The 25,901-nt window shown below is 33.7% G+C and overlaps 1 protein-coding gene across 2 annotated transcripts in view; it reads right to left on the reverse strand.

The window, feature by feature from the left end:
• Window positions 1-10,053, reverse strand: part of LOC148602949 (uncharacterized) — a 46,863-nt gene extending 36,810 nt beyond the window's left edge. Inside the window, exon 1 of one of the 2 annotated variants that reach the window (XM_088551914.1) lies at window positions 9,936-10,053. The gene's annotated coding sequence lies outside the window, so the exon portion shown is untranslated. Of the gene's footprint in view, window positions 1-1,424; window positions 1,449-9,935 lie in introns of those variants that run through there. The other variant, XM_088551918.1, reaches the window with a different exon arrangement.
• Window positions 10,054-25,901: the final 15,848 nt, after the last annotated feature.

Raw genomic sequence — 25,901 nt, forward strand, 5'->3', positions numbered from 1 at the left:
ATTTTTTAAAATTTAACAAAATACAAAGCTTGCACAAAAGTACATTTATTCATGCATATTTGATGCATGTACGGGCACATATAAGAATCTGGCATGTGCTGAAACATCTTATATATTGAACCGACTCTAGTGGTAGCGTGCTCGCATCGAGTGAGGGAGATCATGGTCATACCAATAATTTTTAAATTGGAAGTTACTGCTACTCCGCTACGGATGCAGCATATCCGAGATGGTGTGAAGACTTGTTTCCGAGTGGGGTGACACGTCTACTTGCTGTGGGTTAGAACTAGCACAAAGCAGGTTATGTTCGATCGAGAAAATTTGTTCTTGCTGAAATGCATACAATTAAACCACAATCAATCAATCAATTAGTTTGCAAACACGCATGACAAAAAGTGCTGCGGTAGTGATGAAGTGCTTTTGTTGGTTGTATATGGGGCAAATATGACGTGAGCAATTTGCAACTGTATTTCAACCAATTTTCAAATAAATCTTTCTTCACTATCCTTGATAAAACCTCCTTCGCAGAGAGAACAACTTTGTTCACTCAGTACTCAATTGTAACGAATTATACTCATGCATGTTTTTTTTTCGTGTGCTGTATAGCAGAGCCTATAAGCTAGCGTATTTATATGAGTTAATGAGGGAATGTTTTCTGAGACAAATAAAATGCACTTAATCAATAAAAAAAAATCCGGAAATGATTTTTCAATGTGACGCCATTATCAATGAACCTGCCAGGCCTTTCCACCGTGCTGTACTTAACCAAGTTTCAATACATGTTATATGTTTATTTTTTATCACAAGATGTTGGTTTTCCAGCAAACTAACATATGGCGTTCAAATAAATTGCATGGTATATATATATAGAAACATGTGAAGATTCTGCTCAAGTTGGTTTAATCAAACTTTTGCATACAAACATTATCAAATTCTATTTAAAGATTTATTTACATGTACGTATGCGTTTAATTTGAGGATAAACTACTGCAAAAAATATATAGATGGACACAAATTTTCAAGTGTTCTATTTGTCACTGCAATTAATATACCAGTATTACAAGATTATCAAGTAAGTTACCATGGATACCCTTACAAGGCACATCCAGAAATACAAAAGGGGGGTGGCACGGGCGGGTCCAGAGACTTTGAAAAGGGTCGGTATCAGCCAGGGTTCCTCAGAAAAAAGGATGTTAAGACATTTGTTTACCATTTTTTGTTAATTTAACACATGAAAATGACAAATTTTCCATTAAAAAGGATGGTGCCAATCCCCGTCATCCCACCCCTTTGAAACGCCACTGAATGGAGTCCAATTCAGAATTTTCAGACCTGTCTATCATTTGCTCATTTACGACTTTTTTTCCACAAAAAATAACAATTTTTTTTCCCGAAAATGGGGTTCTTATTAAATATGTACTTACGGTGGTTATCCGCTTTTTGAATCGGTGACGTTTTTTCTTGACTTCAAACAAAAATTTCATATTCTTTGGTTGCACATGCGCAATAATTATGCTACCGGAATAATTCTTCTTTAGGTTTTTCGTGTATTAAATACATAATGTACTCAAAAAGATTTATAACTTTAAAATTCTTCAAAATCTAAAAATATGAACTCTATCATTCATTATGTAAAGTTATGGAGTTTATTAACATAATATTTATATTTGTTACGCTCGACTGACTTTTTTTCAAGCAAAATATCATTTTTCATTTTGCATAGACTTTATTGTCTATTTTAGTCACACTGAAGTGTCCTATTTTTAGCGCATTGCAGAAAACATGATGTAAAAAATCAGATGACCATGATTAACTTAATACCATGTAAGATACATTCGAACTATACATTTACGTTGTATAACTGTTGTTATTTTTTTATTTAAAGATGTATACATACATATATATATATATATATAATGTATGAGCAAAAGTTCTAGGTGACGAGGAAATTGTCTAGAGACGACAGAACTTTTAAGTAAGAGATTGGGCAATGCAACATCCTCATTTCATTCTTTCTTTTAAGATTGTCATGAAATAATTGTATCTTGATCATGTGACCATCAAAGACACGCAACCTTTAGTTTGTGGGGCCGATTACTTAAATATGAAAATATGAAAAAAACTGCTAATTAAAATTGGGGGGAATGTCGATGTTCGAACACTTTCATTCGTGCGAATCAATTATCGTTGTGTGTATGCGTGTGTGTGTGTGTGTATATATGTGTGTTAGTGCCGTAAAACAAGATCTTGGGTCTTTAAACAGCGGAATTCATTTCAGCATCTATTATTTGCAACGAAATAACGTACCCATTTTGTTAAAATTCGAGGTTCAATTGCCCACAAAACAATGCAATTAAATATAGATTCTCCTTCAGTCTCAAGGGGATTACATGATTTCTACACGCTCGATAGTTAAATCCATATTCCTCCACTCGAGATAGTTAAATCTAAAATTTAACTATCGAGGTTGCGAAATCTTGTAATCCCCGATAGCATGGGAGAGAAACGAAATTCTACAACCAAATTGATTCAAAATTTCGCCAAAAGCATTAACTGTTACACATCTCAATACAAAGGTGCAGTTTTTCAGTTGTTAATATTGAACTTCAGTATGAAAAAAGTCACAAGATAATAGCGTGGTATCATTGTGTTCTTCCCTTAAAAAGTGCACGAGTCTCACGCGCTTTATATGTCAAGTGTTGAACGAACCCTGTAACAAACATCTACTTGAAGTAACCTACATTAGAAATTAAAAAAAAAATACTCAGGAAAATATCTATTATAAACAATTAAGATAACCGCCATGGGGAAATCCGAGTTTATCTTTTATAAAGTTATAATTTTTCATAATAACAAAAGCAAGGCCGCTTATTGTCTTCATTCACCACAAAGCGTTATGACAAGAAAATCATGAGATCGACTTCCCGTTGTGATTCAGTGCAAAATATTTCTGGTCACTCCGCAAAAGGTCTTGTCATACTGTTTGGGGTAAATTAACACGATAAGCGGCCGTGAAACTGTAATCAATCTACAATTAAAACATTTCTTTCGTAAAATGTTTGTACCAAGACCTATTATGTACCAGTCCATATAAAAATCAGACACTGCCTTTGATAGAGATGCTACATGATGCAGAAAAAAAACCCACCAAAAACAATGTTTATTTGGTCTACATATGCTACATTGTATATTGTCATGTAACGATAGACCTTTTTGCTTTCAGGTCTTTAATTTTGAAAAAAAACTCATATTCCTAACCCGATAAAATCAAAACCAATATCAAACCCAAATCCATCCTCCCAAGTCAGGGTTTTGAGTCCATCCTCGCTCCCCCAAAGCCCTGACATCACTCATTCATATTTAGCGGGTATCGCCCAGCCAATTCCGATTGGTTTCTTCACCGGGTGCGGCCCCGTGCAGGCCCGGGTGTTAAAAGAATAGGCCAGTAGCAGCGCTAAGCTTGTCGTATAAGGCGACTAAATAGTGCTCAGAAACCTAGCCGAGGGCTAGGCGCTCTGCCCACAGAGCAACTGGGATGTGTGCCCCAGGTGGTGGAATGGGGTACCCCTGGCGTGTTACATGCTGGGGTTGTCAGGCTATAATACGGAAAACCTGACCGCAAACCATAGTGGTGCACCGTGTTGGGAAAGATGCCACGTTCCTCGCACGTTAAAGAACCTTGCTGTGGTATTCGATATTAGTAGGAACCTTTGCGCTCCGCCACAGGGGACTAAATTGCCCGACCTTACCCATCCCCCCTTTTTCCAGTGGCAATCAAAATTTGTCGACCCTATTATCCTTGTGACCCATCCTTTTTTTTCATTTCATGTTCATTTTATCATCCATTTCATGTTCATTGTCTGAATATAGCTGAAATATTGCTGCTCGGACGTTAAACCCCAACAAACAAACAAACATTCACCGGGTGCGAAGCACCAATGAAAATTGATTTGACATAAAATGCCTGTGGAAAGGTAAACAATGATACGAGTAACTGATAGTTGTAAGATGTCACAAATGATTCAATATGACCAAAAATGATAACTGTAGATTCTGTTTAGAGTCTTAAGCGAACAAAATGACGTTATTTGTATGTAGCCATTTTGTAAGTTATATCGAAGAGTATCTATTACGAGTGATTTGATTGGATTTTGGATCCGGGTTAAATTTAGATAACTCACTAGATGGCGCTGGATGATACCCGCTAAATATGAATGAGTGATGTCAGGGGTTTGAGGGAGCGAGGGTGGACTCAAAACTCTGAGTTGGGAGGATGACCCAAATCAAGAACGATAACTTTTGCAAAGTGCAAATTTCAGACACAACTTATATATTTTTTTACCTCAAAAGAGCATCAAGTAAATGAACAACTAAGACTAATTTTGTGGTCTGTGACTGTTTCTGAATTACAAATAAAAGTGAATTTTGTGGATTTTTGATATGCACGAATCACTGAAATACTTCTACTACAAATTACAATTCAACATGAGAAAAACGTGGCGTTTTTGTCTTAATAAACGGATGTAGTGGCGTATTTAGAGAAAGGAGTTTCAATCGGTTGGACCGCCCCTTTTCCGTTGATTATGAGCATAATCTGGGCAAAAATGAGCAAACAATAGTCTCATATCCCCCTTTATAAATGGCTCAATCGGAACCACCCCTTTTTTATATAAATTTGTGTATCAACCCCTTGGGTTGTGATTTGTTTTCTTTTGGAGTAAAAATTGTAAAGGATGGATGACCGATCTTGCATAGAGAACATTTTTAGAGACTATTGGGGCAACTATTTCGATATATCTGTTTATAAAGTTGTTTTTGGGACTGATTTTTTTTTCATCCCGGTGGGGTTCGTATTCACCATATTCATTCCCGTTATATAATAGATTATACAGTTGACTATTGATAAGATACAGGGTAAACGTAACTCCAGCAAAATAGTTTTATACCATATTGTAAATAGGAGCAAGGAGGTCATGATTAGAACGTAGAACCGGATAGCCAGACTTCAGGAATATAAATCAGATCAATAAAACAGGCAAAATGCAGAGGGAGTCCGAATGTACGAAAATAATACATCTAAATGAGCAAAACTGGGAGTACGGACCTGGCACACCGGAAGTGTTTAGCGTTCTCTGTTTTAAGCACCTTTTGGAAACGAAAGAAACATCAGAATTACACTAATATAAAAGAAAATCCATATATTTGACCTGATTCAAATAATACTGAGAAAACCAAACTTCATTTCTCATTATTTTCTTTTTGCTTTCATGCTGGCTCGTTGTATCGTTAAAATCAAACACCCTAAATGTCAAGTCATGAAATGGCAGAAGTATATAAGGGTCATGACCTCTGTTTCATAAAAAAAAATCAAATTTAGTATTGAATTCCTTCAAATCCTTTCTCAACAGAAGTTCAAACATTTCAGATAGCTCGATATTAATGATTTGGGAAATAGATAAGAAATCTGAGCAAATATTTTACGGTTGGATTTTTTTTACGAAGCTGGACACTGAAAGTCAATGACAGGAAAATCTTTTTATGGAGCGAAATTACAGCATAAGCCATTAAAATCAAACCAATCATCAGAAATAAATAAACAGAACAAACACTACAAAACAACGATAATCAATCAAATGGGAAGATATGAAAACTGCACAAAACAGATAAATTAAAACTTGAGACTACAGATATCAATTTTTCAATATTGAGGTATGATAATTTCACAACGATTCATGTCATTACTGTTAACTGTTCTGTAATTTTAATGCTTCTACAAGGTTACCTCAACTAGCCTCATTTTTCAACCTTTTCCTCTTGAGCCTCACACAAGATTGATTGCAACATGTAAACTGTACCTGATAATAAACTTTATAAAGTGTCAGATAAAATTGAACATGTATTTCACACTATCGATGTACCGTGTGAATTGTATGTTTCGTGTCTCGTATTTCAATTTCATTTCGTAATTTATATTAACCAGATAAAGGGAAAATGCATTCGATACGTGAAAATTCGCTGGATTTTAACACAAACTGAATAGAAATGACTTTTATAATGCGATGGAATGTAATAAGGTCATTATTTCGCGTAAATGTCGCGTGAAATGGGCACAGCAATTTACATCTTATTTCTCAGTAAATATGTTCTCAATGCTTTCCAAAACGAAAATCTGTTTCAAATTACAAAATCTATTTCTTTATGTATATCTAATGAAAATAATCTTTGTGGGATACACAACAGTTCAGGGCAATTACGATTAATAATTGATAAATACTATTGATTTTTTTTTTCAAAAATCCCAAGTACATGTATAACATTTTCGCTATATATTATACATGATAGGTACATAAAACCAATCATGCAAAAAATGATAGGGGCTGATCCAGAGAATGTCACCTAAAATTTGGAAAAATAACTTTTTTTTGTATGACAGCTTACAAATTCTAAGCGCCTCTACCCCTCCCCCCCCCAAAAAAAAAAAAAAAAAAGAAAAAAAGAAGAAAAAAAAGATTTTTTGCCATGCCTCGCGAGACCTTTATTTTATTGACACCCTAGATACGTCACTGAAAAGAACATCAAGAATTGTTCTTTCAAATTTTGAAATCACTATATATATATATATATATATAACGTCTCAGAACGTGAGGACTCTATTCGCAACACTGCTCCATCGGATCAAATTGATACAGGGAAGATATGTAAACGTATAGAAAGGTCAGAAAAATTCCAACGATGTTAGAACTGTCAAATTTGCGATGCAAATTTTTGGTCGTTCCCTCCGCGGGACTCGAACTCGTACCGCTGTGACATCTATGGCAACACCGCCTGCACAAAGTCCAGCGCCCTAGACCACTCGACCATATAGCTTTCGCTGGCCGGGTCATTCCTCCTCGTAGGATTAATCTAGGGCTGTAACTTAGTACACGATGTATGGTAGTACGGGACAGTTCATTTAGATGTTATTATGTAGGATAGAGATATATATATATATGCGTGTGTGTGTATGTGTGTATTCAAAATGAGGGGAAACAGAATAGGCATTTTTCAAAAGCAACTTCTAAATATAATTGCCCCTTTTAATATTATGAAGATATGGTCTCTATCTGTCTATTATCGATAAAACAATAAACGTTTACAGCTAAATAACATTACGAAAAACAGACGATTGGTATATAAATAACTTTGTTTGTTTATTTGTTGGGGTTTAACGTCCGAGCAGCAATATTTCAGCTATATTCAGGCGATGAACATGAAATTGATGATAAAATGAACATAAAATGATGATGAAATGAAAAAGGGATGGGACACAAGGACAATGGGGCCGACAAATTTTGATTGCCATTGGAAATAGGGAGAGGTGGGTAGGGTCGGGCAATTTAGCCTCCTGTGGCAGAGCCCTATGGTTCCTACTCCGGGAGAATACCACAGCAAGATTCTTCAACGTGCGAGGAACGTGGCATCCTTCCCAACGGTGCACCATTATGTTTTGCGGTCAGGTTTACCGCATTATAGCCTGACAACCCCAGCATGTAACACACCAGGGGTACCCCATTCCACCACCTGGGGCACACATCCCAGTTGCTCTGTGGGCAGGGCGCCCTAGCCCGAGGCTAAGGTTCTGAGCACTACTTAGTCGCCTTTTACGACAAGCTTAGCGCTGCTGCAGGCCTATTCTTTTAACACCCGGACTTGCACGGGGATATATAAATAACTTTCCAGGAAATTAATTGTACATTGATAATAATTCAGAATTTCTAAGAAGATGCTGTAATACTTGGAAACTGGTTCTGGTTACACTTTGGCTAAACTATTAGAACTGCTGTTTGCAAGTCTACAAGCAGTGGTGGACCAAAAAAGGGAAGTTCCGGCGATTACCTTCTATAGTTGGTACATTTTGTTAATTTTGAGTAAAAGTTTGGCAAATATGTGCAGTTGATAGCCTGCCTGGTATACACCCTTAATGGATCGTTCCACATCTATTATACAATCTCATTATTTAAGTATTGGTCCCAAAGAAAATGTTTAAAAATTTATAAATATGAAAAAATATACAAGTTACAAAACTCATTAACACACATCAATTCAAAGCAACAAAGAAATAATTCCTATTCATTTTATGAACCTCGTTTGCCCACATTTTGACCGCTAATCCGGACACTAAGGTCACCTAAATCAAATCAAACCCCATAATGAGATTTTTAGTTGAAGGAATAGATCGATCACCCCTTTAAAGAATAAATCACCACAAACAAACAGAAAAAAACAAAATCACAATATTATGACGTTTTTATTAACATTCTACGATTCTAGTTAAGCATTTGAACTTGCAAAAAACACTGAACATTTCCAAACCATATGACACCAAAGAATTGTGCAATTTGTCCTATCCGAAATATTAAAGATCCTGGAATCTTTTCGGATTAGAAATTCTGCCAAAGTAAAAATGTGACTACACGGACAAAATCAATTTCAGGACACAAAATGTGACAAATAACTGTCAGAAAAAAAAAAAATCGGGACAACTTTCGTTTTACCAGGAACAGCTTTTAACTAAAAATCCTTGTTTGATTTAGACACGTTTGACTTATCCACGTTTGAATTGCTTTTAAGCAACTTAGATGCTGTTATTTCGGACCATGATTGGTTCAACGGGTTTCTGTTGTAGGATTCAATGTCAATCGCGTTTCTATTAAGTAAATTCAAAGTTTATAATACCGAATTCCATTTGAACGAACAACTTGTTCTAAGGGCTTTATTTTTAGTGAACAATGTGAATGGAAACTTGTGTTCAGTTATAAGCACTATGAACAAACCAAATCAATAAAAATGACACAAAAGAAATAGTTCTTATTTTTATTTTCAATGTTGGCCTTCACTTTTTAAGGGCACTGCCGGGAACAAGCGCCAATGTTTTGTCTGAAAGGGTCTCAATTTTTCAGTCGATCTAAATATGTTTTTTTTTCGTTTTCCTTATAAGGATGATCTGAGCTGTTTATTTAACTGTATCCGATTTTTCAGGTCTTCTGAACATAGACATTATTTTTCGAATAATACTGAACCATCTGTGTTTATCGGTTTAATTTATAATAGTTACAACAAATATGTGGGTTGAGGATGATTGTAATAAATCCAGCTAGTTTATACCTTAATGATTTAAATATATTTTCAGCAGGACATCAATATTAATCTTCATAGCAAGCTATTTGTTATTTGTTATTTTTGTTATTTTATTGTAAAATCGTTAACAAAATATTTTGACAGAACTTTATTTTCAAAGAAAAAATCACTAGCACTCACTTGAACCCTAAATGACCCTGTATTTGATACATAAAATCGATCTTAAATAAATTACAAGGATCAAATGATTATGCAAATATCATATTCCATGCTGCGGACGTCAATGAAGGCACATTTCATTCACAAAATTTATTTTTATTACATTCCTTTCATGTCAGTAGAACAAAAAAAAACAATAACAAATTTATTTCAACACCTTTTTTCTTGAACCTGCATTGAATAAAACATGCATTTTGATACACAAAAAATGAAAATGGAAACATGAAATATGCATCGGAATGCACATTTGTTATGCAATATTAACAACTGATAACATGGAGCATATGGTGGCACTAAAACCTTGGAATATTCGTTACATATCAACCAAACTCAATAAATTAAATGCATTTGAAACAACCGTTGCTTCCTAATTCTGTTTTAAAATACATTTCACGCTTTTTCGAAAACCGTCTGCACTTAACTGCACACTCATTCGCCTGTGTAAATAAATCGAATTGCCGCTTAAATAAATAAGCCGCCATCTTAAAGTAGTATTCAGCCGACGGTATGCGGACAATCAATATTCCAACCGATAAATTTACCAAAGACATAAAAATATGTAGCAATAAATCAAATTGTACGAGATCTCATTTACCTACCTCAAATGAAGCCTCTTGTGGTCAATGTGATACACTACACACGTAAACAGCCGTTTATTTATCTGGGTCGATACACTAAGTCACATGACACCTACAGCAAAACATGCTGTGTATTCAACCAAACGTACATTATGATCGAATACACATTTTATGAATGGGAAATGACATTTACAGCGATCAAGAATCGTTATTTCGTTTTCATTTGGTCCTTTGATTTTAGACAAAAAATCACTGTTATTTACTTACGATAAAACGCTCTACACCTTGATTTTATTATATATTTTTTTTAATACTAACACCACTTTTTAAACTAATTACAATTAAATTTGGTACTGGAAACTATACGAAGACAAAAAATGTGAAAACACAATAATTTCATTCAATTAACAAAAATAACTAATCTTGATTTTTTATGATGAGTTAAATGATATTCGGGCTGATTTTAAAAAAATATGAATGAACACATTCTGAAAATAGATAACGTTATTATATTCAATCGGAAATTTTTTTGAAATTCCCTCCTGTTTATGAATTTCAAATAATTTCAAATGTTGTTTCACTTAAAACACTAAATGCGATAACGTCTATTTTTATGTAAATTGAATGAGTCTTTTTTTCCTTTTTAACCCTTTCAGCATCAATGGAGCAGTTTTCATGTGTTTTGTTTACTATGTGGTAAAAATATAATTCATTTAATGAACTTACTCTTCACAAAAATAATTTTTCGTACAAGTAAAATAATTAAGATATTAATGAAAAGAAATAAATATTCGTTACTTTTACAGAATATCTTCATGTAGTACTGCTTGAGGAAATGAGAATAAATAAACTCCTAATAAAACAAGAAATCCATGTATAATTAAATAATAATTGTCATGGTCAGCGTTTTAATTGTTATTACTAACAATTCATAATATGAGTTATGACATTGACACAAACATAGTTAACAGTTTTGATGATAAAAGAAAAACAATATCTATCATAGACAAATACAAACTATCCCATTGTAAATTGAGGTATGCTGTACACGAATTCCAAGAATAAAATAGTTTACTAGCTAAGAATCATGCAAACTGTAATATGTGATACACCCCTAAAAAGGTTACACATTTTTATTTTTGTTATTGAGTTGCTTTGTGAGTCTATATTGTTTCCTTTCCTTTGGAATTCAACAGTACATTCTATATAATTCATACCTCTTATAAACAGGAGTAATATGAAAAACCACGTGTTAATTTCTGTTTACTACAACATTTATAACAAAATATCAAAAATAAAAATATGTACTTTCCAACCATGAATCACATTTTGCACGATTCTTAGCTGGAGTGCTACTTAATCTTTCATTAAAACCGATTATATACGAAGACGTATATCAAAGAACAAAACTATCCATAAAATAAACCAAACAAACAAAAGAAAAAAAGAAATTGGACACATAACAGGTGCAATAATGCCTCTGCGTTTTAGAATTATATAATACTTCAATTTTTAAATCATCAGCCCAATCATAAATATTCAGTTAGAAATCCCATGAATGATATTATGAATGGACTAATATCAATGCGGTGTGCTTAGTTTATACGATGTTTTTTTTCATACATATAACATTAATAACGTAACAATTTTTGTAACATATTCGTATAGGTTACATACAAAAAAATGATTTTTCCGTTTTAAGATGAAACCCCGATATGATGAAGATGATAGACACATACTTTTAAGAAGATCACTAAACACTGACATATGACTCGTAAAAATACAAGAAAAAGGGTCCTTTATAAAGAAATGAAAATGAAATCTTTATCATAACTTTATCTCTATCTCTTAACGACTTTATCGTGTTATAGATGTTTTGTATATTGCAGGTTTTCCTTTGTATTTACTGGAGCTATCGTATGTTGTTACTAGTTTAATTATTTTATGATTTTATTTGTTAAATGTCTATGATTTTTGTATGTAAATTGTTTATATCATTTAGATATTGCATATAAAATCTCATTTTACATCAAAGACAAATATTTTACTTTCAGTGTAAAGAAATGTAGATTAATGCAGGCCGTTTACTCTATTGAAATATCTCAAATTATGATTGATAACAATACATGGAGTTACCTTTATGCAGTACATAAAATACGGTTATATACTTATACTATTTTGACTACTTTTAGACCGCCCATTTGTGTTGAAATATATGCCGGACATAATCAAACGTAATGAGAGCGGAAAGTTCAGCGCGCTATAAAACGTAATTAAATCTGCCTTTCATGTACCAAATCAGGACTGTTGCGGTGGTTACCAATTTTCCGGTTTTTAATCTGATATTGTCATTCTTTGTAAGGACTTTCCTTTTGACTACCCTCTTGATTTTAACAGATCGGTAATTTTGTTAATTGTAAAATCAACAATTTATTTTTTTTGTTATTAAAACAAATCATTTGTATGTAAAAGTTAAAAGATATAAACATGAACTTACCAACATTCTTGTAAGAAACGAAATACATTTTGCTGTTGCTTTTCCAGGCGCGTAGCTGCCGTTAGGCAAAAAAGCTTTTACCTGCACTTGATTTTGCCATTTTTTAAAGGTAAAATACATCCAGGAGCGGCATAAATGAAAAATGCTCTAAAGTGCTATCGGGGCTTCGCCCCCCCCCCTGGACCCCCCTACCAGGGCTCCGCCCTGGACCTGCCTCAATTTTGCCTACACTTCAATTTGGCCTCAGCTACGCGCCTGTTTTCATATGAAATCGTTGGAAAATTCATTCTCATTTTACATGCATGCAGTCGAAAAATGTGTGAATTACCGTTTTGAAATGCCAATAGATACATAAGAAATACAAAAATAATCAATACTGCATGAATGATTTTCTAGTAATATAATAAAACGATGAAATTAACAAGAAAGGCGAAAGATAAAGACGGCGTTACACATGTTACACATGATAACGATTACATTGTGTTGTATATACTTCAAATTATTCTAATTATTTTATTATATTTGCATTTATCGTTTAATAAAACAATTGTAACGAAAAAAACATAAAATACTACGATATTCTTTGTCAAGTTGTAAATACTACTTTTAATTCAAATTTGTTATCATGCAAATAAATCTACACAGGGATTTATAGCATAAGTGATAAATGGAAAATGTAAAAAAAAACCCTATTACTCAGAAAAATCAAAGTATCATTGCGGAAGAGTATTAATGACTATATAACGTTTACATAGCTAAATATCCCGACAAGGAAAAGAGAGGTAACTCAAAGTTAAATATTTGTTAAAATTGTATCGTACAGCGTACGATCGTATTAAGTTATAATGTTGAATAGTAAACACCATGGAAGAAAATGTATCTAGCCCCCTACCTTTTTACAGGGTCTTTCGAAATATTTAAAGCGGTTCTGTTGAAGAACGAAATTATTCAACGCCCTCTCTCGAAACCCCCTTTTTAAAGTAAAAACGTGTTCCAGTTGTAACTTAAAAACGGCGGCTTGTATTTGCTGATGTGCTTAGATTATGCAAGTGGGGAAAAGTAGTGTCAAATAACGCCTTCGGACCGACCTAAAATAATTAAAGAAACGGTCCTAAATAATAGATTTTAATTGAATAGTAGTTCATATAAGTAAATTCTATGAGATAGAAATTAATAAACAAATTAGTATAGAAAAGATCCCAAGAGTATAACGTAACAGAGCTATGTAGTTCATAGGTTTTAGTCGTCACTCTGAAAGTATTTTGCTTTCACGGAATCGTCATCTCAATTTGGGCACAACGAAAACAAAATATGATAAAATCGAACATGAATCTTAAATCATTCAAAATCAAGAAATATTCATTGTAAACATTGACGTTTTGATATATTTTCAATTCTGAAATGTATAGTCTTAGAAACAAACACTGTTTAAGATAAGTGTAAAAAGCATTATTCAGTTATAAAGGACAACAAGCTGGAAAATAATTATTAAAAAACAAACAAGAAAACCTCAATTAACAATTTTAATTACAAAATGCAAAGCAACAGTGAAAAATAGAAAAAAAAGAAGTAGAATTGCGTAATCTGTGTTTATATATATATAAGGGTCTGAAAAATTCCCAACGATGTTAGAACTGTCAAATTTCCGATGCAAGTTTTTGGTCGTACCCTACGCGGGACTCGAACTCGTACCGCTGTGACATCTATGGCAACACCGCCTGCACGAAGTCCAGTGCCCTAGACCGCTCGGCCAGCTAGGCTATAAAAATATGGCTTTCGCTGGCCGGGTCATTCCCCTAAATGACACCTAAATGAACTGTCCCGTACTACCATATATCGTGTACTAAGTAACAGCCCTAGATTGATCCAACGAGGAGGAATAATCCGGCCAGCGATCATATATTTTTATATAGCCTAGCTGGCTGAGCGGTGAAGGGCGCTGGACTTAGTGCAGGCGGTGTTGCCATAGATGTCACAGCGGTATAAGCTCGAGTCCCGCGTAGGGAACGACGAAAAATTTGCTTGGCAAATTTGACAGTTCTAACATCGTTGGGAATTTTCGAGACCCTTCTATAAGTTTACGTTACCTTCCCTGTATCAATTTGATCCGATGGAGCAGTGTAGCGAATAGAGTCACATTCTGAGACGTTGTATATATATATTCAGCACTGAGTTAATCTTGTATGTCTTTATGCTTTTATTTACAATTGAAAAAAAAACATCAAAGCATCTTATATAGAAGAAATCTATTGGAATTTTACATGACATTTTTTCAGTTTCCTTGTAGCTTTTCTTTCTTTCATTCTGTAGAACCAACCTGTTTCAAAATGTCGTCCTAAACTACACGTCTCTTTGACGTTTAACTATAAGTTGAATGCATACCTTTTTTCAAGACGCCTTTTTATTAATATAGGGCAAGTGGTCTACGGGAGGTAACCATCAATAAATAATGCAGTATATGTTGAACATCATAGAATATTCTGGTTATCATTGATTTCTACATCTGTTAAGAAATTGATTAGCTATTTTCTAATTTTTGCTGAAATTTTAGAATATTTGTTCATTTCGATTGACACCCAAACGTTTTCAAAGGATTCAACTCATAATGTTAAGTAATCTTAATTTGGACAAAATGTAATTAATATTGTGGCCACAATTTGAAAGTAGATCAGGACAATGTAAAACATGCTTGTGAAATAATAGAAATAGAATGGAAGAGTAACCAAGGCAACCAAGGTTATAGCGGTAATCAAAGAGTAATCAAGGGAACCAAGGTTATAGCGGTAATCAAAGAGTAATCAAGGGAACCAAGGTTATAGCGGTAATCAAAAGAATGTAATCCAGGGACAAAGACCCGACATGGAAAACAGACATACACAACAAAGAACATACAGTAACTAAATAACTAAAATCATACATACAAAGTAACAAAAGCAAACGAGCAACTCGGACTGCACTAAAAACTGGGAGCATGGACCAGGTGCACCGGTAGGGTAAACGTCCTCTGCTTTTCTAGAAACACCCGCCGAGTTGCTCATAAAAGTAAAGTCCGGGGTAGACAAACGAGGAAAGGAAAACTATGACCCGTTGAATAAATCTGTTTTCATGGTGCAGATGGATACACCATAACGATCCACGAGTTCATGATGACGACCATAGAACTTCTGTAGTGATGACTTCAATCTTGTAGCAACATAACCCTGTTCCAGAAGTCTATTTGTTAGAGTTCTAGTGCGATACAAAAAGGCTGCGTAGTTTCGGCAAGCTCTGGCATAACGTATGAGTTGTGATATGAACACTCCATACGCAGGTGCTGAAGGGATGTTGCCACAGATAAAGGAAAGTTGACAATTCTGAATGAAAAGTCATCACGTTTGTCGTAAAGTTTGGTCAATAGTTTTCCTTTATCATCGATTTCTAAGTGTAGTGCAAGATATGATGCTGACCTCACAGTGTCTGAAGTATCCTTTATCTCAAGTTCTTTGGGGTAGATGCGATGTATCAAATCCCCAAAATTCGGATTGTTTAAAGATAATACGTCATCTATATAGCGTAAACTGAGATTGAAGGATCTAGCCAAACGATATTCTTTCATTCTGATCAGATCAGCTATAAAGTCAGCCTCATCAGAGTGAAGGAATAGGTCAGCAAGTGAAGGAGCATAATTTGTTCCCATTGGAATGCCGACCGTTGGTTGAAAAACACGTCCACCACACTGGACAAATATGTGGTCGATTAAAAATTCCAGCATTTTGTAAACATCTTCCTCTGTATATTTGGAAGATGATTTTGAGTTATTTCTTACAAAGTATGAAGAATCTCTACCAAGAACTATATATTTGTATCTAGGTTTACCATCTTTATTTGGAAAAACAACGATGTATAATGTTTTTAAGTCGGGATTTTAACTGAGTATGTGGAATAGAAATATACAGTGTTGAAAAATCATAGGTTTTAATGCTATTATATTCAGATAATAGTCTTGAACTAATTGTTTCCAAAAGATCTTTCGAATTTTTCAGGATCCACATTGAATTAATACCACTACGGGAGAAGCAAGTGTTGTGGTAGGACTGCAGACCCTCTTTGACAGTTGTGAGTATAGAAGTTAAAAGTTTTGAAAGAGGTTTGGTGGTACATTTTGCAGATCCAGCTTTGAAACGTTGTTTGTATGGATTCTTGTGGAGTTTAGGAATCCAGTACGTAGATGGTAAATCACAATCATCGTCCTTGGTAGAGAGACCAAAAGAGGATAGCACAGATTTATGGTTTTCCACAATCTCTTCTTTGGAGATTGTGGTAGCAGTATAGGTCTTATCACTGCTACTATTTTCTATGTATACTGTTTTCCATGTCTGTTTTTTGTCCCTGGAATACATTCTTTTGGTTCCCTTGATTACTCTTCTGCAATATAACCCACGATACCCTCCTCCTCTTTTTCCATTGTTCAAATTTACATAGTTATGGACTGACAATCACAAGGGAAAGAGAGCTTTCTTCAATTAAATAAATATCCCTAAAATGAATTGATGATCTATAAAAATATTATATTTCTAAGTATAATAAACATTGGACGTAAAACGTTTTGCAGACAAAAACAATGTTGTTTTGGGCTTTGTCTGCTGGTACGACAACATATTTGTCATGTATAGTAGACAATGTTTTTGCTACATCGGGGTCTTTGATGTAGCCTTGGCACTCATTGACCTACTTAAAACTTTCATTCGTTTCAAAATTAAATACCTCACTTCCTTTAACCACTCTGACAGAGAATCAATGTCTTCTTGTTCTCGTTTTATCCATTTTCTTGCATAGTCCTCGACGGCATCCATAAGAACTTTAAAGTTATAATTCCAATTTATGGGGCGTGGTTCACGGTACTTGGGACCTTTAGAAAGGATATTACGCAGAGATTCGTTTTCGATGATGGTTAAATCTCCCGTAACGACGTGACCAGAAGGACCATATTTGAATGGAGAGGTTTCGCAAGAACAGTCAGGTGGTTTGGCCTTTAAGTCCTCAATCTCGAGGTTCTGCAATAGCCTTTTATTATTGAAAATTTTGGATGCAATGGGTGAAGTATAGGAATATGAAATAATTGGTATGGATTCGTCTTTGAAATATGGGGGAATTTTGTTGCTAACGTTTTTGTGATGGATGTTAGCCAAATTAATTGCATCTATACCTTTGTTGACAAACGGTAGTGGAAGAAATGATCGTTTTTCTTCATCTTGACTTTTCACACAAACTGGTTTAAAGAGTCTGTGGAAACCTTTATCCAAAATGATGACAACAAGTCTGTATAATGATGAGGTGGGGTCAGAAACAGGAGTATCAAGACCTGTTTTGTAAAGGGAGTGTAGTAGAGTGAGAGGTATAGAAAAAAGTTTGGTTCTAATGTGATGAAGTCCAAGAGGGTTTTGTATGAATGGAAGGAAACCATCTATGGAGACATCATGTAACTTAGGTGGCGATGGCAATGACTCCTTTCCCGTCTTGGAGTTTTGTCAAATAAATTCATCACATTTATGCTATTGTTATATTGGCTTGAAAGGTTTCCTATAATTTTGATGTTGTCATTGCATCCGTAAGGTATTGCAGTACCTAGTCTGCGTATCCAGTACTCCTCTCTTTCCCTACGATAGTTTTTACTTAGAACGGGACTGTTCGTAGGATGGTAATTTTTTTCTAAAATTCAAACTTTCATGGAGAGGATTGAATGATCTTGTTGATTAAAGTGTTGATAAACTGTCGGGAATTTGGTGGTGTTAATTCCCGAACGATGACCGCGAAAAACAGCCACCATATTTAAAAAAAAGTGCAGTCTTAAAGCCTCTGGGTGTGTTTTTTTTTGTTTTAATGTGTTTTTTTATTTGTAGGTTAATGGCGGCTTGACATTAATCTGGGTTAAAAAAAATACAGAGAAAAACAAGAATCTAATTTGGTTCAACATGGATGACTGCCTAATAAAGATTTGCCGATTAATTTGAATATATTGCAGTGTTGAAAGTTTTACGACGTTTTAGTATGGGTAAGTCAACTTTTAGATATATAAGTACTAAGCTATCAGATTCATTGTAGTTTTACCTAAACATTTACTGTCTTATATAACCACTGAAGATACGTACATCATAAAATAAAAGGGAAATCATGGCATCCAATGTAATGAAATGACCAAAACATGTACAAAGGAACAAAAAACATAAGCAAACCGGACTCCACTAGACACTGGGAGCATGGACCAGGTACACCGGTAGGGCAAGTGTCATCTGCCTTTCTAGAAATACCCACCGAAAAGATCATATAATGTAAGTCCGGCAAATAATAGGCTTGAACCACTATTTCCGGAATCCCTGGAATACCACTTCATTCAGTGAAAGTTAAGAGCTTTGAGTAATGATATAGTTTATATCTTCAAAGGTTTATACTGTGAATATTATTTACCAAGACTGTTAATGATGTAACAACATGCGAAGACGTTTTAAGTATATACTGAAACATTAGATTACCATCCATTATCAGTGAGGATATAATTACAAAACAAACAAAAAACAAACTGAGAGTTTCTAAAACGTGTTATAACAATGCTCTCATATATTTTACCAAAAATAGTAACTGGTGTTATATTTCCTAAGTAACATACAAAAATACAATGTATGCAAGAGTGTGTTAAAGAAATGGATAGCTAGGGCATGTTTAAGAAGACAAAATTGTACCACCTTGAAGTTTGCATGGCAATTCCCGAAGTGAGGAGAAAATAAGAAAGACCAAAAAAACAAAAGAAAGAAAGAAAAAGAATACAGGGTAGAGGACTGTGGAATCAAAACGAAAATATAGACAAAATTACAACAGACAGTATAAATATAAAATAATTAGCAAATATATGGACCGATTGGTCGCCCCAAAAATTATATAGACCGAAGCGTACCTGAGGTCTTTTGACTTTGTGAGGTCGACTAACCGGTCCAGATGTTGCCATTTGGCCCGATCTGGCATGAACTATTTGCTGTATTATACTTTTTTTATATAGTTTACCCTAGATCATTCGTGTGAAGAAAAGAGAAACATACACAACTTCTTAAATTATGACGTCTTGATCTTAATTTGAAAGCGGGGCGGTCCATATAATTTCTTACTGGTCCATATGGCATTATATGGACCGGAAGTTTTATCTAAGAAAGTAAACAAATAAAAATCGTAAAAGTATAAAATTCAGCATTAGTAGCATCCACATCACTTGCCATGTCATCAAATGTTCTTGCAATGACGTATATTATACATGTATTGTATATGTGCAACAGTAAACTGTGTCACTAGCTAGTATAGTATATCAAAATTGTATCGGCATCAATAAATGCTTCTCTTTTATAACATTGAAAATGAGAACTTACCAAAAATATTCGACCATATCTCATCAATTCAGATAATGCTTGCATATTTGTTTATGAATTATGAATGTGCAAATTTAGACATTTTGCGATGTTTTTGTTATAGCCTAAAAGCGACATGGATGAAATCGGAAAGATGTAAATTTAAAGTATGGTGTAGTACAAATACTCATAACTAAATTGTAGTTTCCTGATATGTCACAAGAACACATTACATATTTTGTTCAAACATTAAACATTCTGAACAATACGTGCAATAATATATGAAATAACAATACTTGAACTATATAAAATATTCTATTTACTGGTACAACGTTCCTTCATAACTATCCTCCTTACCGTAAATTTTTAACATTGAGATATTTACCTCAATCGGCAACAGAAAAACCCTTAAAATTATAATTACAACAATACGTAATATAAGAAACTGTCATCATGAAGTGTTTAAGTAGCTATCTATGTAAGAATCATACAAAATCTGAAAAATGTGATACACCTCTAAAAAGGATACATATTATTATTTTTGTAATTAAGTTGTTTTATGGGTCTATATTATGAATGTGTAATTATTCATTCAAATCTATCAGCTCTTTGTAGATAATAAACATTGAAAATCCAATAGATTCTATTGTATTTTAGTGTCATTTACAGAGTAATCTCCCTCAATTTTGAAATCTACACGGCATTCTATATAATATTTATCTCCCATGAAGATTGGTTATATAAAAAAATGAATGTTAATTTCTGTTTACCATGGCAATTCAAACAAAATATTAAAAATAAAAATATGTAGGCTGATTACCAATGAATCACATTTTGCATGATTCTTAGCTGGAGTGCTACTTAAAGTTTAGTAAAATCCCCGTAAACATTGTTAACTTTTTCAGCTGCCACATAATGTTCAGTTTGCCCTGCCCTCAATCCATATCTCAATCTACCTATTTTATTTTGAGTTGACAGTCGAACACTACTTAACGCCATTTCTTTTGCAGACATTGTTCGAGATTTTTTCAGTGGAGGTGCACTTTTTGCACGCTTTGCTTGTTGTGATTTAAGATAATCTTTCCGGCACAGTTCCCTGTCCTCAGGATCGTCCTCAACTTTTCGTCCTGGTATATTGTGAGTCGGGGTTGATACTCTTGAAATAATTTTCCGAAGTTGTTTACTGGATTTAGGGCGCCAAAAAGCAGGTGCCTTCGGTAGAGCTATATTATGTCCGACAAATAGTTCCAAAAACTTTTCCTCGAATCTCCCTGGTGGTTTTAACTGTTGTTCATGATATCGTTTCTGAATGTTTAATTCTTGATTCCCATCATATTCCCTGAATTTTACAACAACAGGATATTCACTAGATAGCATATGTTTCACATCCTTGCTTCTAGCCGTGTCGCTTGTCATTGCAAACATCGCCATGTTGAAACGACTTTCACACAATTCTAGTATTTACCTTTTCCGACCGATTTTCACAGAAACTGCAGCAAATATTTACTTAACAGCTGTCTCAGTATATATTCGTAATCATACAAGAATGAGATTATATTTTTTCAATCTGCTCAGAGGATGACAATAATTTTAAATACCGACCATCAATTGTTTAGCTGTGAAGTTTAAATTAAACCCTGTCTGATATTTAAAATTGCGTGACTCAAATGTCTATAACATTGCATCTTGTATATTTGATGCGATAAGATATAAAAATTTATAAAAGGTCATGACCCAAATTAAGTATCAACATATAGTTAAATAAAGTTTTATGCATTAAATTACTCGTACAAATACGTATTCGAATTTGCTTTTTTTCTTCTTCGTCTTATTTTCTCGTAAGAGAATCATTTTTGCTCTTCAAACGTTTAGTATTTTTTATCAACATTTTTTTTTCTTTTTTATTAAAGTGTCTTTTCATTCGCACACACTCTTTACTTTTTGATTTGATACATCAAGGTCAGAGAGAAAAAAAAATGCAAAAATATATTTTGAAAAAAATCAAAGGTAAGAACTGATAATTATTTGTGTGTGAAAAAACCGACAGGAACTGAAAGATGCCTGCCTAATAAATTTGAGAAACATCGATGTTTTTATATGTTGTTTTAATACCCCCTCCCTCAAAGGACCCCTTCAAAATAATATACACTGCTACCCTGGCTTTTCTGTCTCATTAAAGGAAACTGGAACGCCACTGACGAAACCTCAATACCGACGCACAAGTGTAGTTAGATATGACATTACGTTTAAGTGTGAGTATTTATAAGAATCAGGCAAAATGGGAAAAATTAGAAACATGCATGTCAAAAACCCACCGTTGTGACAATACACTTTTACTCAAGGATACTTTCGTTATTTCAAAGGACCATTATTTGATCTCTGCATCTATGGCTTTGAAAGAAACTTTTCAATAGAATATTAGAAATTTGAGAGTTATCTGCCCTTGAAATGTTCAATTTCAGTGCATTGCAATAAAATTGTAACTCAATGCTCCAGCATGATATAGAAAATCTTGCCTGTTTTCCTTGATTCAGATGGTGTAAAAAGTGAAAATCCACTATCAAAGTGGTGTTTTCTTCATACCATGTTTCACTTACTGCCCAATTTTTACATGGACTGACACTTAAAAACACATATTCAGCAGTTTCACTTTGCAAACTTTGTCAACAAATATGTTCGATACAGATAATAGACAAACTACAACCAATTAAAATTGGGGTTGAAATCTTGTGGCCCTTTAACAATCCAATAATATTATGTTTTAGTCTATTTTTATGTTTAAATTAAGAAAAGTAAATAAATTAGATTAATACTACTGTTATCAAAATTCACGATCTGTCGCCAGGTATGACGAGAAGTTTGCTTTTTGGGTCTATATTTTAAATGCATTTTTCTCTTATAACTGATTAGTATTTTGTAGACTTGTGATCATAGTATATATACATTAGAGGTAAGCCCGTATTCATGAAATTATAAAACTGAAATTATCTCAAGCCATTGAGTTTTTCCCGAATATTTAATTTCAAGATGTCTGATGTGAAGACATAGCAGTAGTGGGAGTATTTCAGGAATTTATCGATGGGAGATTATTTATGTAACTAGCCTTTTTGTTAAATGTAAACCCTACTGTTGCACTAGTTTTATGCTTTTATTTGTTAAAAAAGCGAATGCACTTCAGTCTTTCATCTTTTTACATTGGTGTTAATACGTCGCTTGGCTTTTCTGACCAAGTTTCATAAAAATCTGCTCTGAATTGCCAATGGCTTCACAAAAACTCTCTTTACAATAATAAGAAATGAATTTGATGCTGATGCTTTATAAGTTATTCAAAAGAATGCATTCCATTTCTTTCAATCTTTTCCTTCAGTAGTAAAAATCATATAAAATTAGAACATTTTGTATGAATGACTTTGCATAATACATTATTGTTTCATTAAATTATGTACTAAATTACAAATATAACATTTTAAATATTCATTTGAATTAAATAGAATGTCATTTTGAATAGTTTTCAAATCGGTTTTTCCGTGTTCTCCATCCAAATTCCTTATCTCCAATTCCCTAACCATCCAGGGACCATGGAATAAGAAAAACAACTCAAAGCTACTGTTTATATTGACTACAATGCACTTTTTTTATATTAAAAATAATTTCGATAACAAAGATAAAGATATATTTTAAGTCGGCAAAATAGTAAAACAAAAGTTACTATTCAAAATTGATTACTGAAATAGTGTGATAAAAATGTAAATATGGTATAAGTATACAGGGAATGACGGTAAAGTTGCAGGGATGGATACCATATAAACATTGTTATGTTATTGCCGTAGACGTCGATGAGTGATTAATTCTTGAAGTGAACTTTGCGTCACTTTTTTGTGTATGTATCAAATCTTTTATACCAGCATAAGGAGAATGAAAATGGTGAATATGTCCACGTGACAACAATCCCACCGGGATAAAAAAAAATGTTCAAGGCCAGCAATGGCTCATCAATGAACGACGAGGAAACCCTCACACAATGGGACAGGCTGTAGCTGGTCCTAAAACATCATACCCAGGTACAGATAAACAGTTGCTCCAACACACTCACCAACATAAAAGTCAACTAAACGTGAAAAGAAATAAGACATACAGAGGCTAGAAATTCCAGGCTTGGGACAGGCGCAAAAATAATGCGGCGGGGTTAAAGTTCTTTGGTGTGAATACAACCCCCTCCCTCTTTTATAACTGGCCACTGTGTAAAAATATTACACGATTAAACGTACTCTAAATCAGTTCAAAAAGTTTTGAGTCTCTTGCTAATACGGAAATAAAACATCTTATCATACGTTATACAAACGCACAAAGGACTGCTAGCAGTTAATTGACATGTCAGCGCAAGACTAGTTTAAACCTACACAAAGCTATGTCCTCATTGTATGTAATATCAATCCTAAATCTTCCAATACCGGGATGACAACCACGGTACATTTCAAATCATACAATGAGGACATAAATTCATGTCATGCCGAAAACTACTTTTAAATATAGTGTGATAGGTTCATTGTAAAGACCTTATGAACGAATAAATGTTAATACCAAACAATGCTACCTTTAAAAATTTAACAACGATATCATAACTATGTCCTTTATGAATTAGTATATTCAAGGGTTTAGTCAACTTATTTGGTGAGTATTGAGCTTTCCGTGCTTTGTGAAGAATGTTGTAATAAAATATAGGGTGTGGCATGCCCATACGTATTTATCGTTCACAATTACATCTGTATTTGATACTGACTTTCTTGTATCAGTTGACAAAATCTTTTAATGTTTTTACGAGCTTGTGATATCGCAAATATATAGTAATTTTTCATAAACATTCATGATTTCTTTCGCTAAAATCCCAAACATTGTTACCAATACGAGTAAATTGAACCAATAGTGATATGTAAACACTATATGACCTTGACAAGCGGACATCACCATCTAAAAACCGAAAACTTACGAAAGGGAATGGAAAATCATTCCTTTTATCGTTAATTTTGATATTAAGTTTACAATTATTGAATATGAATACTGTGATAAAGAACAGAAATTTTTTATATTAATATGCTTGATTGGATTATTTATATTGCATTCTATTGATATAGATGTGATTTAGTGTTCATTGTAATTATTGTTCCCAATATCTATAGTGAATGTTTATGTATCTTGCAATTGAGCTTTTTTTTTAAAAGTTAACAGTCATTTCTTTAGTAATAAAAGTCAATCTATTTACTATGTATGTATAATTTGTTGTAAAAAAGCTCTTACTTTGATTGATAACGGTTTTTCTACGTAACAACTTAATTTGTGCAGTTCAACAAACATTAAAGTGTTACGACAGATACAGAGAACAAAAAATTCAGTAAATTGGAACCAGAAGTTGATACTTAGAGCTCTTAAATGGTTCAAGAAATGGATTTTTTAATCTAATGATTACTCCTTGAACACGTGTTTATCATATCGAAAAGTGTAATAACAACCACTGGGGCGATGCCTCTGCTAGTGGACCATAGAGTCCGATGGCTATTAACAAACCCTGTAGTCAAACTTGTCTGACCCAGAATTACATCAGGTTATATTCATCAAACTTTGTAGTATAACAAATTAAACAATGCCTGAAACACTGATGCTTCATTCTTTGTATAGCACACGGTAGAACCTCTCTGTGAAGAATATTGCTGCTCGGACGTTAAACCCCAACAAACAAACAAAACTCTGTGAAGAATTTGGCTTCTTTTTACGATATTGTTGGTTTTGGGTATTTCTTGTATACATTTTTTTTCATTAAGATCTTCCTATATATTTGATTCTAATGCTGCTGATGAGAAATTCTCCTTACATCACGTCTACAGCATATCGAAAATTGCAATAGATATGATTTGTATTTTTGTACTTAGTATTGCAGTCTATTTCTATGTGATTTTCACACAAGTAATATATGTCACGACCATTTGTTCCATTAAATTGCGAAAAAAACATTCTTATGTTCGTTGTCTATAATGTCCCATATTGCAGCCATAAGACATTACCATTTGGAATTTAAATTAATAATTGATTTTAACGCAGACATTTAAAATGATATTTGATATCCGT

This window comes from Perna viridis, chromosome 11 (genome assembly GCF_037379345.1).
Source record: "Perna viridis isolate PV_CMFRI_1.1 ecotype Kerala chromosome 11, ASM3737934v1, whole genome shotgun sequence".
Taxonomy (NCBI): Eukaryota; Metazoa; Mollusca; class Bivalvia; order Mytilida; family Mytilidae; genus Perna; species Perna viridis.